Source organism: Oenanthe melanoleuca, chromosome 1 (assembly GCF_029582105.1).
Source record: "Oenanthe melanoleuca isolate GR-GAL-2019-014 chromosome 1, OMel1.0, whole genome shotgun sequence".
NCBI classification, from domain to species: Eukaryota; Metazoa; Chordata; class Aves; order Passeriformes; family Muscicapidae; genus Oenanthe; species Oenanthe melanoleuca.
This window is the reverse complement of record NC_079333.1, coordinates 72,847,506-72,861,493: the sequence shown is the minus strand read 5'-3', so window position 1 is coordinate 72,861,493 and position 13,988 is coordinate 72,847,506. Positions and strand designations below refer to the sequence as shown.

Sequence of the window (13,988 nt, the reverse complement as noted above, 5' to 3'; positions counted from 1 at the left end):
AAAGCAATGGAGATGCTTCTGACAACTGAGTACAAGCAACTGGCTTTTGGCAAGTGACAGTTTTCTGCTCGCATTGCAGTGGAAATTTTGGACTGGTTAAATTCAGTGTCGACATTTTTGTCCTTTTCAGGAGCTTAATTAATTTGTTGTAGTTCAAGCTTAGTGGCAAAAGGATATTTAAAGTCACACTTTGTTTTGCACTTCATAGTATGTATTGCCTTGCATAACTTGTGTTAAACCATAATTTAAGAACTTCCTTTAACCATGCACAAATATCAACTCAATATACAGCACTAGTTTTGAAAGACAATGTCAAAATTTCTGTGTTACAAAGTGAATGAATAGCAAAATAAGAAAAAAAAATTTGATTTGATCAAATAAGTAACATCATCAACACCACTCAGAGATAAAAAAACCTATATAAACATAAGAAGTGGACTTGCTGTTATGCTTACATACATTTCTATTCCAAAAACAAGTTTCAAAAATGAAGTTAAATGTGTGTTTTTAATGTACCTCATTTTAGTGCAATATTTGCTTAGTTTGTAAATAAGATATGTTATAACTTCTAACCTTCAGCCTGTATATGGTCTGGTCCCTGATTCCTGGTAGGAATTCCTTCCATTTCATACAATATTTTCAGAATAAAACAGGTGAGACATAAAATCAAACCAGATCAGAAAATAACACCCAAACCAAACTAAAACAATTTAATAAATAAACAACCTCCCTCTCGGTCAAAGTTATGTCCTCTTGTAATCAATCCTCTGCAGCTTTATGGGCTGCAAAGTTTGCACTACCAATATTTGGCTTTCACAGAGATAACCACTTTATAACAATGCATAGGTTCTAGAAATCCTGAAAATCTACTTGAATGGCTCTTCTCCACATTTATCCTTCTGCCTATCACCTGAAAAAATAGAAACCATGGTACCACTTTATAGCCACTGAACAGGACTGTCCGCTACAAACCCTCCCACCAAAATACAAAAAAATACCAACAAACCCCCAAAAAACAAACAATCCAAAAAAAAAAACCCCAAAAAACTCAAAAGCAAAAAAATAACCCCACAAACCAAAAACCCCCACAAAATAAAAACAAACCCAAAAAACCTAAAAAAACCCCAAACCTACAAAAATCCAAACCATAATAAATTCTGCCCCCTACCCCAAACCCACCAGCTCCTGCCAAAAAAACCCACCAAAAACCCCAAGCCCTCAAAAAAAATTATACTCTGAAAAGACAGAAAAGAGAGAGACAACACAGATGCAGTGGTATTCTAGCTCTATGCTTTAAAAAAAAAAAAAACCACTCAATTTATATATTGAGGGAGCGGTCGATTTAATTATTAAGGTTCTGTAAAGTTGAACAGAAACCCTCAATTTAAGGTTTCTTATTTTTTCACCAGCTGAACAAAGTCCATTAGGAAAACAATTAAAGAATAATCCTGCAGATGTATGCCAAATTTCCTAACTGCAAAATGGGAGTCAAATTAGCCACACAAATAAAAAAAAAAAAAAAAAAAAAAAAAAAAATTTTGAAATCAGAAAAATATTGAATCAGAAAAATTTAAAAAATTTTAAAGTCTTATTTCAGGAAAAAAATTTTTACCTTCCAGTGAAGCACTTCAAAGATTATAATCATCACATTTACCTTTCCCCTAAGTGAAAAGTATGTTGACATTTTGGTGATTGGAGACATAGATGGGTGAGATATAGGTGGTTATCTTCACCAAAGCAGAATATTGCCACTAAGTGTGTTTTAATTTCATTTCTCTTTAAGAAAAAAAAAAAAAAAACAACAAAAACCTCTAAACCAATCACCACTTTATTGATTCCTCTTACAAGAATTTTCAAGTTTAAGAAGAGAATCCTACTGCAGCACAGCTATCTCTTGCTCATTTCACTGAAATTTGAAAACATCAAGTGCATTTCATAAAACTATCAACTACAAGTATGTTTACAAGCAATTGTCAGTTTTCATTTAGGAGTCCAATTCTGACAATGGTAGGGAAGAGCTAGGAAATACAAATCCTAAAACCTCAAAATTAAGCAAAATGAAAGCAAATGAATAATCTCATCTTTGTAACCTGATGATTTTTGTGGAACCCAGCAGTCGTGATGACTTAGGCCTTATGGCTGTTAAATTTAATTTAAAAGAGCATCTGAAAGTACTAAGCATTTGCAGACAGCATGAAGACTAAAGTCAGAGCAGAAGTTCACAACAAACTCACAAGATTAAATATTGTTTTACTTCTAATTATATACTGTAATTTTCATAATTAGGTTTTCCAAGAGAGTTTCCTTCTCTGCTTTGCAACAATAGCCATAACCAATAAGACAGTTTGCAGCTAACATAACATTTTTGCGAAGTCATTCCTGAAGCCAACTGTGAAGAGTTACAAAAACATCTCATGATAATGAGTTCACTGGGTGATAAAATTACATCAGTTTTAACATAAAGATAGGCACGATGATGCAGATGAGGGAAAAAACAGACAACTAATGAATACCAAACACACAGCACTAGGTTCCAGCAAGACACTGCTACAGAGGGAAGATCATGTGGACATCAGAGCAATTCAATGAAGACTCCTGCAAAATATTCAGCAGCTGATGGGAGTATAAAACAAGCAGAACATTTGGCACTATCAAAGGAAAACAAAAAAGAATTACACTAGTGTGTATAGTCATGGAGCATGTAACTCTAGAATGATAAAAGAGTGAGAGAACAGCAACAGCACCATCAGCACTGTGGAAAGGCTTACATGTACAAAGAGGCAACAGTGAGGTTTTTGACAACAGAAAGAATGTGAAATTCACACAGACTGATGTTGAAGACCGCCAGATTTTGACTAGGAGGCAGGGAGTGGGGAAGCCATGGAAAAGACAGCTGTTTTTGCACACAGCAAACAGCACACGGGTGAAATTAAATGGCAGGTGATGAGCTGAAGATCAAAAATACCAACAAATTAAAAAACTTTTCAATTAAAAATCAGATTATTTAAATAGCCATCAGAATCAACAATGGCTACTATGTCTGAGAAGCAAAGCCTTCCTTAAAAAGCTTCTCACCCCAGGTAGCTCAAGCCTGCTGTCTTCTGCCTTCTGCATTTTTGGAAGGCAGCTCCTTACAAGCAGCCTAGCTCTGTAACCAAGGCTGGCTACAAATCCACAGGGACACACTGATCCTCAAGCCCCGCCACAAAGAAACTCAACACTTTCATCTCCTATTTCAAACAAATCTATTTCCGAGATGACAGACTCATCCCACCTGGCTTTGAGCACTTAAATGAGTTACTGGTGACCAAACAGCACAATTTCCTTCACCCTCCTTGTGACAAAGGGGAGACAAGCACCCGGGGCCACCATGAAGCCACCAACCTAACTGGACAGACACATGCCCACAAGGACCAGCAGCTGGATTGTGCCACTGGCTCTGCACTCCAGAAGAAAGATTTACCAACTCAAGAGAGCAAACAAACCCAAACCCATGCACAAACACACTTGCTCTCAGGCCTTACTCTCTTGCCTTTCAGTTGTGTCCTCCTCCTCCTCAAGAAACTGGGAAAAGAAGTTGGGACAGAGCCAGGGTGAAAAACCAGACAGATGACAGGGACTGCATCCCTCCTGCCCTAGAGAAGTGTCCAACCAGTTCTGGCTCCATGGATGAGGTGCAGGTCCAGAATACAGACTCAGTTGCAGGTATCACTCTCCAGCTCCTCCCACCAAGAGGGACGTTGTGGCTTCTTACCACTTAGGACCTTTTACACCAAGGATTAAGCTGAAGGTTTGTTCCCCGCTGGCGTTTCCACTTCAAAGAGCTGCTACTGTGGATACTAAAGCCTTTGAAAGCGGCCTCTGCACAGTCCCGAGCATTAAATGAGGTCTTTAAAAAAATAGAGGGGGGGGAAGTGGAAAGTGCACTGGCTTTATAAACACATCAGTGGGGCCACTTTCAAAGCCTTTCATGCCATCTCCAATGTGACAGAAAATCTTAGAGTTTTTAGCCACCACCCCAATTCCCTTAAAATTATGGCAATAAAGTAATCCATCCTCAAACTGTTTCCCAGCATTAGCAGAGGGCAACTGAAACACACAAGAGAATTGTTAGAAAAAAAAAAAATACACACGAAGCAAAAAAGTTTTTAAAGACAAGCGCTGGAGCCCAGGACAGCGGCGCGCCGTGCTGCCGGAGCATGCTCAGCATGCCAATAAGGACTGCAGCACTGCAATCCCCAGCACCAGCAGCCCACGCACCGGCGTCCTCCTCTGCACAAGCCTCATGCCAGCTGGAGGAGGTCCCCAGGCCGCACCACTTTTTGGCTCCAGAGCGAGGACATGAAGGTGGGAAAGCTGGCATTGGTCTCCTCACGGCAGAGAGGGGCTGTAGCAGGGGATGCTGTGCCACAGGTGAACGCAGCCGTCAGAGAAATCCCACGTGTGTTATCACAGCCTTTTAAGTAAATAAGAGCGAGGCAGTGCTGAAGTCCTGAATCATTAACTGGGTGCAGAGATATGCTGCCAGCAGTGAGCCTGCCTGTCCTGCCAGGGGCACAGCCAGAGGGGTCTGCTGACAAACCAAGGCAGCTCTAGGCTTGAAAAATGTACACAGCTGCTGATAACAGCACTGCAGATAGCCTGAAAAGTGGAAGGAAATACCCGAAAAACATTTTAATGGACTAAACCAGGGTTTGCTGTCCTACGAGGCAGCCACTGTACCCACCTCCCACAGAGCTGCCAAAGGAGACTGTGAAGGCACAAGCTGGACATGCTGAAACATCATTGAAACATCATCCTTCTGAACAATGCAAAATAATAAAAAACTTGCCCCTTGGAAATTGTAGGTTACTTTTAGACTAAGTTCAAAACACTGCCCATGACACCTATAAGGTACATAAATCATGACAGATTCAGAAAACTAGGGGCTGGGGGACTGAGCCATACCTGAAGTATATATAAGAGGGCAGTAGAAGAAAAAACTCAAAACAACAACATAAAATTCCTGAGAAGCTCAAGTTAAAATGTATTCAGTCCAGATAGGAGTGAACACTAGAGGGTTAAAAAACCAAAAAATTATTTGCCAAGCCTATCATACACAAAAAAAAAACCCTGAAAAGTTGCCTTCAGAATTCCCACCCCCCCAAAAAAAAAAAAAAAAAAAAAAAAAAAAAAAAAGGCATTTCTAACCAAATCTTACCTTTCTTCTCTTTCTTCTCTTCTTCCATAAAACTACCACGGGAAAACATTTCTGCATTTTTCCTTATTTGCATTCTCTAATTCTGCCTACTGTCAGAGGTGCTGTATTCTCTGCTGGAGAGATTTTACAGCTCATGAACCTCCAGACTGACCTTGTCTCTATTTATGAGTTCAGCAATGTATGGTGCCCAGATCTTCCCAAAATGCTTCCCAAAATGTTTATCATCCACTCAGAAACTGATGAAAAAAACACATTGATCTAAAACAGAAAAAATTAATAGACTCTGATATGAACCATCTGTTCCTACTTCTTGATCCACTTCTTTATGCAATGACTGTATCACTTAATCCCTCCCACTGTCTTTATTAGCTATTGTTTTTGTAGTACAAAAATAACAAAGAAGAAAAATTTTATTTTTATGAGTGTGTGCATATTGTGTGTGTATGTATTTGTGGACATATATCTAGCTTTGAAAAAGGAGGAAGGAAAAAGAAAGGAAAAAAATAAAATAAATCATAGAAAGCATGACCCTCTGTGCTTATCAATTTGTTTACAGCAGAGCTCCTCTAACTGGCAAAGTTTCAGGTATCACAAGCCCACCAGGTCTTTTGCCAGACTTACCACTCCAGGAATCCTACAAGTCTTCTTCAGAAGCACCAAAACTGCACATTGGCAGCTCTCAACAGCTCTAGTAATCATCAGTAGAACAAAGAGTCCCCTACATAATTAGTATTTCTTTGTGTTAGTTATAGGGATTTTGCATATAATCCCCTGTTAGGTATGCTCTTCAATCTTCACAGCCCCAGACTTTTCCTTTTTTAGCACGCCTGAAACACTGAACTAAGAACTTGACATGGCCAGCATTATCAGAGAGAGAGCTCGGTGTTTTAACGGCCCGGTTGCAAAAGAATAATAAAATATTGTGGTGATTAAGAAGTTGGCAGATTCTAGAAAGGGGCTGCATAACTTCTTTCTCCTCATCCACCCTCTACTTGAAATAGAGCCACGAAGTTTGGTTTTAAAAGAAGACTTTTTAAAAAGAAGACTCTGTCTATCAATAACCAACAACTGTCTCTGCATTTGCTAATAATGCATAAGGAGATTAGTTTAATTAGTCAAATCGTTCATACTGCTATTATTTGAACTAGTTTTCAGCACTGACTCTCTTGAAATGTGTTTTATTTTCCTCAGGCTATAGTTTCAGCCTGTTTACAGACCAGTTACATAGCACTGGTGCACATTAGTTAACCATAAAACATTGTATTAAACATATCAAATTAGCTGCACAATCAAGGTTTTAAAAAGAAAATACATACCAACAAATTTTAAAACAAGTGATTTAGTTCTCTTTTGCTAAAATTTTTCAACAGCTATATCCGTAAAAAAAAGGAAAAAAAATAACTTGACTTTTAAAAAAGCGTTTCTTCCTTGGAAGAGAAAAAACAATCCTCAGAATTAGGAAGAATGATATCACTAATAGCTATCACATGAAATTTAACTATTAGCAATGTGTTAAAACTGTATGCAAAATAATAAGTAATTTAAATTCAACAGTCTCTCTCTTATCTCTCGGTATTATAAAAACTGAACATTTTACAGAGCTTTTACAAATAAACACAGTACAGATTATTGCTGACATTTTTCTGAGCAGCAAAGAAGATTCATTTACAGCTGAGGTGATACCCAAGTGCCAGAAATCCCACGCAACATTAAGAGCCATTTTTCTTGCTCAGAAAAAAAAATAATTAAAAATGGTAGAACATAATTATCTCACATTTCTGTAAAATGCATACCTTCAAATAAGAAGCTGTTTTGCTTTTATAAACGCTCTAATGTCAAGCACTATCCTTCAGGACCTCTAACTCATTAGAAAATTCTATCTTAGGAAAATAGAGTAATTCTAAACAAAGTAATTATTCCTTGAAAACAGACAGACTGCACATCAGAAGGTGACCACACTAATAGCTCTGATGAAATACACAGAGCAATTAAGCAGAAAAGATGTTACCAAATGAAAAGAGGCACCAGAATCTGGTCTGAAATACTTTTATATACCAAATAAATGTAAATACAGAATATTTAGTGCCATCTCCACTCTCTAAGCCGAACGTTCACTTACCTAACCATATAAAGTAGCAGTATATATGCACCTTGACCAGGAAATAATTTTTTTAATCCTTTTGTCATTTGATTGTCTGTCAGTAGTTTGACACAAACTACCTGAGTAAGTGACGAATGCAAATTTTCACTCTGGTAGTCAGGCATAACAAGACAACTCTAGACATTGTGATCTACAAGGTATGGAAACCAGACACTGAAATAATCTGAAGGTAAGAGATTGTCTCAAAACAGGAAACTGAAAAGTTTTCTCTGAAAGCTGAGCATGAAAAGAGTTTTATTTGCAAAAACAAAATAATTGTCTCATATTTCATAACTTGAAAAAGATTAGTTTACTTGCTTCTAATTATCAGTCTTTGCCTCACATGCTTAACACAGTCTGCACACGAACAACACATTTAAGCATCAATAGTGATAGAAAGTTAAACATACATATCCATACCCTATGGATTTGTAATAATAGTGTTCTACATCCTGACGTGTTTCATGTGTTAGCAGATCTTGAAATTCTCAGAAGGCACAAGGTTGTTTTTACTCAGAAGACCGTAGCATTCAAAAATAACTGGTTCATGAACTATGTGTCAACAACACAGGCACAGGTCTCCAGCAAGTACTTGGCCAGGGAGCAGAGCAGTGGTATCAACCTTCCCTGAGCAGTCAGCTGTGAGGAGTTGGAAGGTGACATCAGGAGTTCTGAGTACATGCCCTGTACTTCTGAAAAATGGGAGGAGCAATGGAGAGCTGGTCTATGGACAGTTCGACTAGAAGGGCCTACTTGCCACAAGACTGTTAAAACTCGTGTAACTCATTCCTAGGATAAAGGAAATCTTGAAACTTTTCCCCCAAAATTACATCACTGAAAGGTTTTGGGTTTTTTTCAGGCAGCAAAAGGTTTTTCTATCTGATATCTCTTTAAGAAATTGATCTTTAGTCTCCTTCAGTACACACATTTATTTTTTCTATCAACATCCTAGCTGAATATAAGTATCTACATGCAATGTACATGGCTATTACAGGATAAATAAGAATACAACATTTTCTTGTTGTCTCACCAATGGGTAATCTTAGGCGAAAAAAATTTTAAAACCCAACTATATTACATACGGTACATATAAATGATGCTGCTGTAACACAACTGAAGTCAGCATGTTAATTAAGATCACTAACTGGGTGACATCCTGAAAGGTACTGAGCACCATCAATGCATATGGAAGAGGTTTCAGTATATCATAGGATGAGGAAATTTTCTCAGAGCATTCCTGAAACACGATAGTAAAGTTTACTTCCTATCTAATAAATAATAACTAAAAACTACTATATTCTTCCAGAATTGTACAAACTTCTGACTAAATATCTCTTCCTTCTCTCTAGAGCATTTAACATAAATCTTTTCCATTCCTTCCTTAGGCTCTTCCTCTGGAAGAAAGTTGATGTGCCTTAGCACAGTGAAATCATTGCTCTAAAAGCCAGCCTGCTCATTAAATTATTCTGCTAGCTATGTGTTCTCTCATTAAAAATGTATAAAGATCAGATAATTGCAGCACGTATTATTAACCTTGTTTTCCTTGTTTTCACGTACAGGTTCTGTTTTGCTGCCTACACAAAGACCTGGAAAGGGCAGTTTTCCACAATAAGCTACAATAAGCTGAACTGTGATATGAAAATTTTCCCCAGCTTTCCTCGAAGAGCACAAGGAATCACAGTGCAGACAAAAACACCCATACTTTTATAAAAGGGTAAATACTGTAATCTTGTTCTATACTCATACAAACCTAAAACAGGCAGGCAGTCTTGGCTTTAGTTAAAGCTTCCGATAGGGAATTATTTAGATCAGCCTGTCTAATTCACCTAAATCTTCAAACATAGCTGCTATAAACTTCACAGATTTCCAGGTTGACTCCTTCTCCTTCTTAAAGCTAGGCTGCCCTTCCAGACAACAACCCAGCTAAAAATCCAATTAGGGTAGCAGCACTTCTGAAACACACTGACCTATTTCTTTTTTTTCTTGTTTTAATATGCATATACTCATGTTCTATTTCTGAAGAGAGCTATTTACACTGGAAATTAATACCCTTTGAAAACGAGTTACCATAAAATCCACCTATTTCACCCAAACAGAATCCATTCACAGGAGAAACAGTGTTTCCCCGACTCCCCCAAGCAACACATACAGTATGCAGTATACTGCAGCAAACTCTTGAAACATTCGATAAAAGACAACGATCCTCCTACCTTGTTTAGCCCTGTCTATTCGACACATTCCCAACGTGAACAGGAACATCTGATATAAACAAACAGCCATATCTTTCCCATCGCATCATGGTAACTAATTCTCACACGAAACGATGAGCAGCCTGTAATGTTTTGGGGTTTTTTTTTCCTCAGGAAGCCTTGTGACTTATCTGGGGATTTTTCCTCAGATGATGAAGCAAAGACACAGCCTAAACTCTGTTGCTGAAAGACTGCAGCCCTTCCTTCTCACAGAGCCCTCCCAGCATATGGCAGCCAATCACACCCAGCTTCGTCAGCCCTACTGCTCTTAAACTGATCCTAACGGGATGATTGACACAGCAACACAGCACTTCTAATGTGTAAAAACAATGCATCCATACCAATGAACCAGGAATTTCCCTCGCACAGGGAAGGAGTTTTACTGCTGAGGCAAAGCTCCACGAAATAACATATGCAGCAAAAGCAAACAGCTCCCTTTCCCTCCACTGCTACAGCAGCCTCACATCTCTTGCACAAAGATTTTCAAAGCTTTTGCTGATCGTAAATGCATACACAAACAACATTTCTGAAACTGCAAAACTGCAGTGCTGCTGTTTTGTTTGAAAACGTGAGACATGCACCATAATAAAGCAAACCGTCTCTCTTTTATTTTAACATGCAGCCAATTCAGGCAGTAATATTCTCATTTTAATACTGCATAATCTTATGTGCAGTGTCTGCATTTAACAGCAAAACAACCATAACATCTTTTTGATTATTTCCAACTGGTTGTTAGGGACTGCAGGTATGGGATGCTTCTCAATGAAAACAATCTATATGATGGTGTTTTAATTTATATCCATGGCAGACAAATCCCATCAGCAGCATCTAAACTGGAGTCCATGCAATTAGCTTGCAACTGTTGTTCATTTGTGTCAAGGCTCTGGCATAAAGACTACAATATCAGTTGCCATTTTCAAGTCAAGCTGTGGGCAGCTCGACACGCTTGGTACACAAGGTCTGCTGTCAACCAGTTTTCCTATAAATTTTTCTAAAGTTTTAAAACATGAGAACAAAGAAGCCAAGGATTATTAAACAAGAATTGCAATTAAGAAATTTACAAAAAGGAGCTTAAGCTGAAAGTCAATCTTTATCCAAAAAGGGATAAAGTTTGTAGTGCAACAGTACTTTAGGCAGCAGTTTATGCAATTCAAGCCATTACACAAAAAATGTGTAAAATGTGTTTAAAATGCCACTAAAAGTTTAGAAATATGAATAGACAAGAGGAAAACAAAGCTCTCATTCACTGGCAGCTCTGTCCCAAGGCCCCATTGTTTCCTGTGGACTATTTTGCATATTATAAACACAGCATCCCAAAAATCCATTATTCCTCTATCCAGCAAGCAGCAACTCTCTTTTGGGCTCCACCATCTCCCACACAATTTGTGAAAACCCTCCCTTTCCAGGCATGGCTGAAACATGTTCCTGCCAAGAAGGCTTCTGCCAGCCAGCTCTTACTTTCTGTTCAATCACCCCTCCATTCTTCTCTATTCTGCCCTACATTAAAAAAAAAAAAAAAAAAAAAAAAAACACCCACCAAAACAAAAAAAACCAACCCTCCTCAAAAAACCCAAATAGTTGATTCTGGTAGGTTCCAGAGACCCCGGGGACAAGGGTGGTAACTCCACCCATTATTAAGATGGCTTGCTGCATCTCATCAGGATTTTCCACATTCTTTTGACTCTGCCAAACTTGAGCTGCCCTTGTTAAAAATTTTCCATGCTGGACATCTGCTGCAGGATTTACTGACTTTTCTGCCAAAACACAGTTTGCCTATTTCTGAGATAGCCTAGACAAAAACATGCTGCTCTGCCATCCTTGTAATTCACTGGGGAACTCTGGCTCCTCTGCCCACGTTGGGGCAGCCTTGAAATTTGGGAAAGTGCTGATCCCTTGCTTTCCGGATGTTGTTTTTGAGGGTTTTTTTTAATATATCGGGGTTTTTTACATGTTTTGCTATGCACATGAAAATATTTTCCTGTTTGACAAAGCTTTAAAACCTGCCAATATTCAGCTGACTCACAGCATCTCTTTAATTTTTGTTGCTGATCCGTACAGCGCGAATCTCGGGAAATGCTCTGCAGCAAGCATCCGATTCCTTCAGCCATCCGTCCATATGCGGCTGGAAAGGCACCAGCCCCACAGTGCGACTGAGCATGTAATGGGCTCAAGTTACAGGAGATTAGCAGGATTTCCCCTGTAACTGCTGCTCCCATCTGCCAGAGACCAGACATTGGAGCTGACAGCAGGAAGACAACCTCGCCTGTTGCTCTCATGACCCTTTGGCCGGTGCCCCACGGACGTGCGTGAGACGAGCCCGTCAGAGCGCGCTGCAGAAAGGTCAGGTGGGCCAAAGCCCGGCACCAGGAGGGGGAGAGTGATGAGAGGGAAAGGGAGCAGTAGATGCAGGAGCCAGAGCCTGGCTGGTCTAGTCAAGCAGGTTAACACGTAGAAGAAGCTGGTGCCCCTGCCAGAGAAGGGAGAGCAAGCAGCATAGGCAGCACCCGTCACCAGGAGCCAGCCGCCCTCTCCACACACCACAGGCACATTCATACCACAACACCCACCGAGAGCTTCTGTGACCCATTAGTCTGCTCCAAAAGAGGAAGGAAACTTGCAAGTCCCCCCAGCCCTTCCCCGCCACAAACCCAAGGGAAGTCACTAACGCAGCCCCTGGAAAGGCGCGGGCTCAGCACCGCCTGCACAGCCCCATTCCACCTGCCCCTGCTCCACAGTGCACACACCGGTCTGCAGCCTCTGCAGAGCTTTAACCACAGCCACACAGATCCTCAGGTGGGGTATTATGTTATAGATTCTCCTATGACAAAGGACCCAAAGACCCTCAACTCAATTGAGTGTGCTGAAAATACATCACGTCCCATTTGTGAACCCTTTAGCTGAGACCCATCAAAAAGTTCCAGAGAAAATATATGCTCTTTCTTAAAAATGGCACCAAGAAGTACCACGGTAAGGCATGACTTCATAGACTGCAAAAAAAATTTTTTTTTTTAATTATTGCTCTGTACATTAAGGAGTGAGTACTTCTCAAAAGGAGATGTGCCCACTCACCCATTCATTTTTCACAGCAGTTACAAAGAAAAAGGCCAGAATTTCAATTTTCAGTCTGATCGATACAACCATATCATATATTTAATTGCAAAATAACATCATCTTAGAGAAGCTGAGAAATTCAGATGTCAAACTCAACAAAGAACAACAAAGGTAAATTCCCAAATCAGAAAATGCCATCTGCTCTGGCTGATATGCTCCTGTAATTAATGAATCAAGGGGAAAATGCTCCTATCAGCGACTATTACACACAATTTTCTGAATGGTCTTGATACAACTTTTGGAGGAAAATTAACTATTTTGGAAGTAATAGAGAGGAGGAGAACTGAAGAATGCAGAGCCCACACAGTTATTTTTCCTTCCTTACTCTTGAATCACAGCAATTAGGTCTAATTCCAGAAACAACAAAAACTTGTCAATTTAAAGGGAGTTTTGCAAGAAGTGTGGAATATATGTAACACTAGCACCAAAGTCACCAAGCAATTTATGTGATATTCAGTTGCAGCAGATTGATGATTCTGACCTGTGACTAGACGACCTATGGGCAACAGTGACGTTTTGATTAGTTTGGCAATGACAAAAAGAACTGCAAAACTATTTCCTGTGTCAGTAATAGACTCTTCCCTTAGTAACTTCCCACAACTGTTACTACAAGCAAAATTCAGCTTTGGTAGCTATGGTCTGAATGACAACATAAAGAAAAGTCAAAGCAGCTGCCAAGATTTTGAAACTAGGCACTCATGCATAATACCACTGATGCCAGCTTTTGCAAAATACCTCAATCTCTACATTGGGGTTGAAGAGTGGTGGAAATCATTATTAAGTTAAAAATTTAAAGAGTAATATCAAAATTCCAAGTTACTAACTAGGAACAGGTTCTGAAAGGACAGGTCCTAATCTTTGTCTTAAAAATAGGCTTACCACAAGAACTTTTTTCAACTGTTTTAACTTCCTACCTCCCAGACATCACAACATCTCCCTAAGCTAGGAAAACTGGAGATTGTGCACAGAAAGGAAAACAGACTATTTCATTTTCATCATATATATGCTGAGAGAAGCATAAAATGAAACACTTCACAGAAGCAATCACATATTCAAGTTACATGTTAGGAATCAATCTTACCAAAATTAAGGTGGCTTCAGGAGGCTTTCCAAATGCTCTTTTCTCCTTCCGCTGCTTGCACAAGGAGTTTAAGCCATGTCTAAATTGTGAGCTCCAAACACATGGGTTCAGGCACACATCCACTCTGCATCCTGACTTTATTTTAGGATGACACCAATTCCCCATCAGGATGAAAACTAAGTACATGTGCACCATTCCTTTAGAGGG

General features: G+C 39.3%; 1 protein-coding gene across 14 annotated transcripts in view; it reads right to left on the bottom strand.

The window, feature by feature from the left end:
- The window catches only part of MBNL2 (muscleblind like splicing regulator 2), a 105,710-nt gene that overhangs the window by 79,485 nt on the left and 12,237 nt on the right, over positions 1–13,988 (bottom strand). For 3 of the 14 annotated variants that reach the window (XM_056484845.1, XM_056485601.1, XM_056485352.1), the window contains exon 1: positions 9,551–9,800. The exons of 10 other annotated variants lie outside the window; for them this stretch is intronic. The gene's annotated coding sequence lies outside the window, so the exon portion shown is untranslated. Of the gene's footprint in view, positions 1–9,550; positions 9,801–13,988 lie in introns of those variants that run through there. One more of the 14 variants, XM_056485086.1, reaches the window with a different exon arrangement.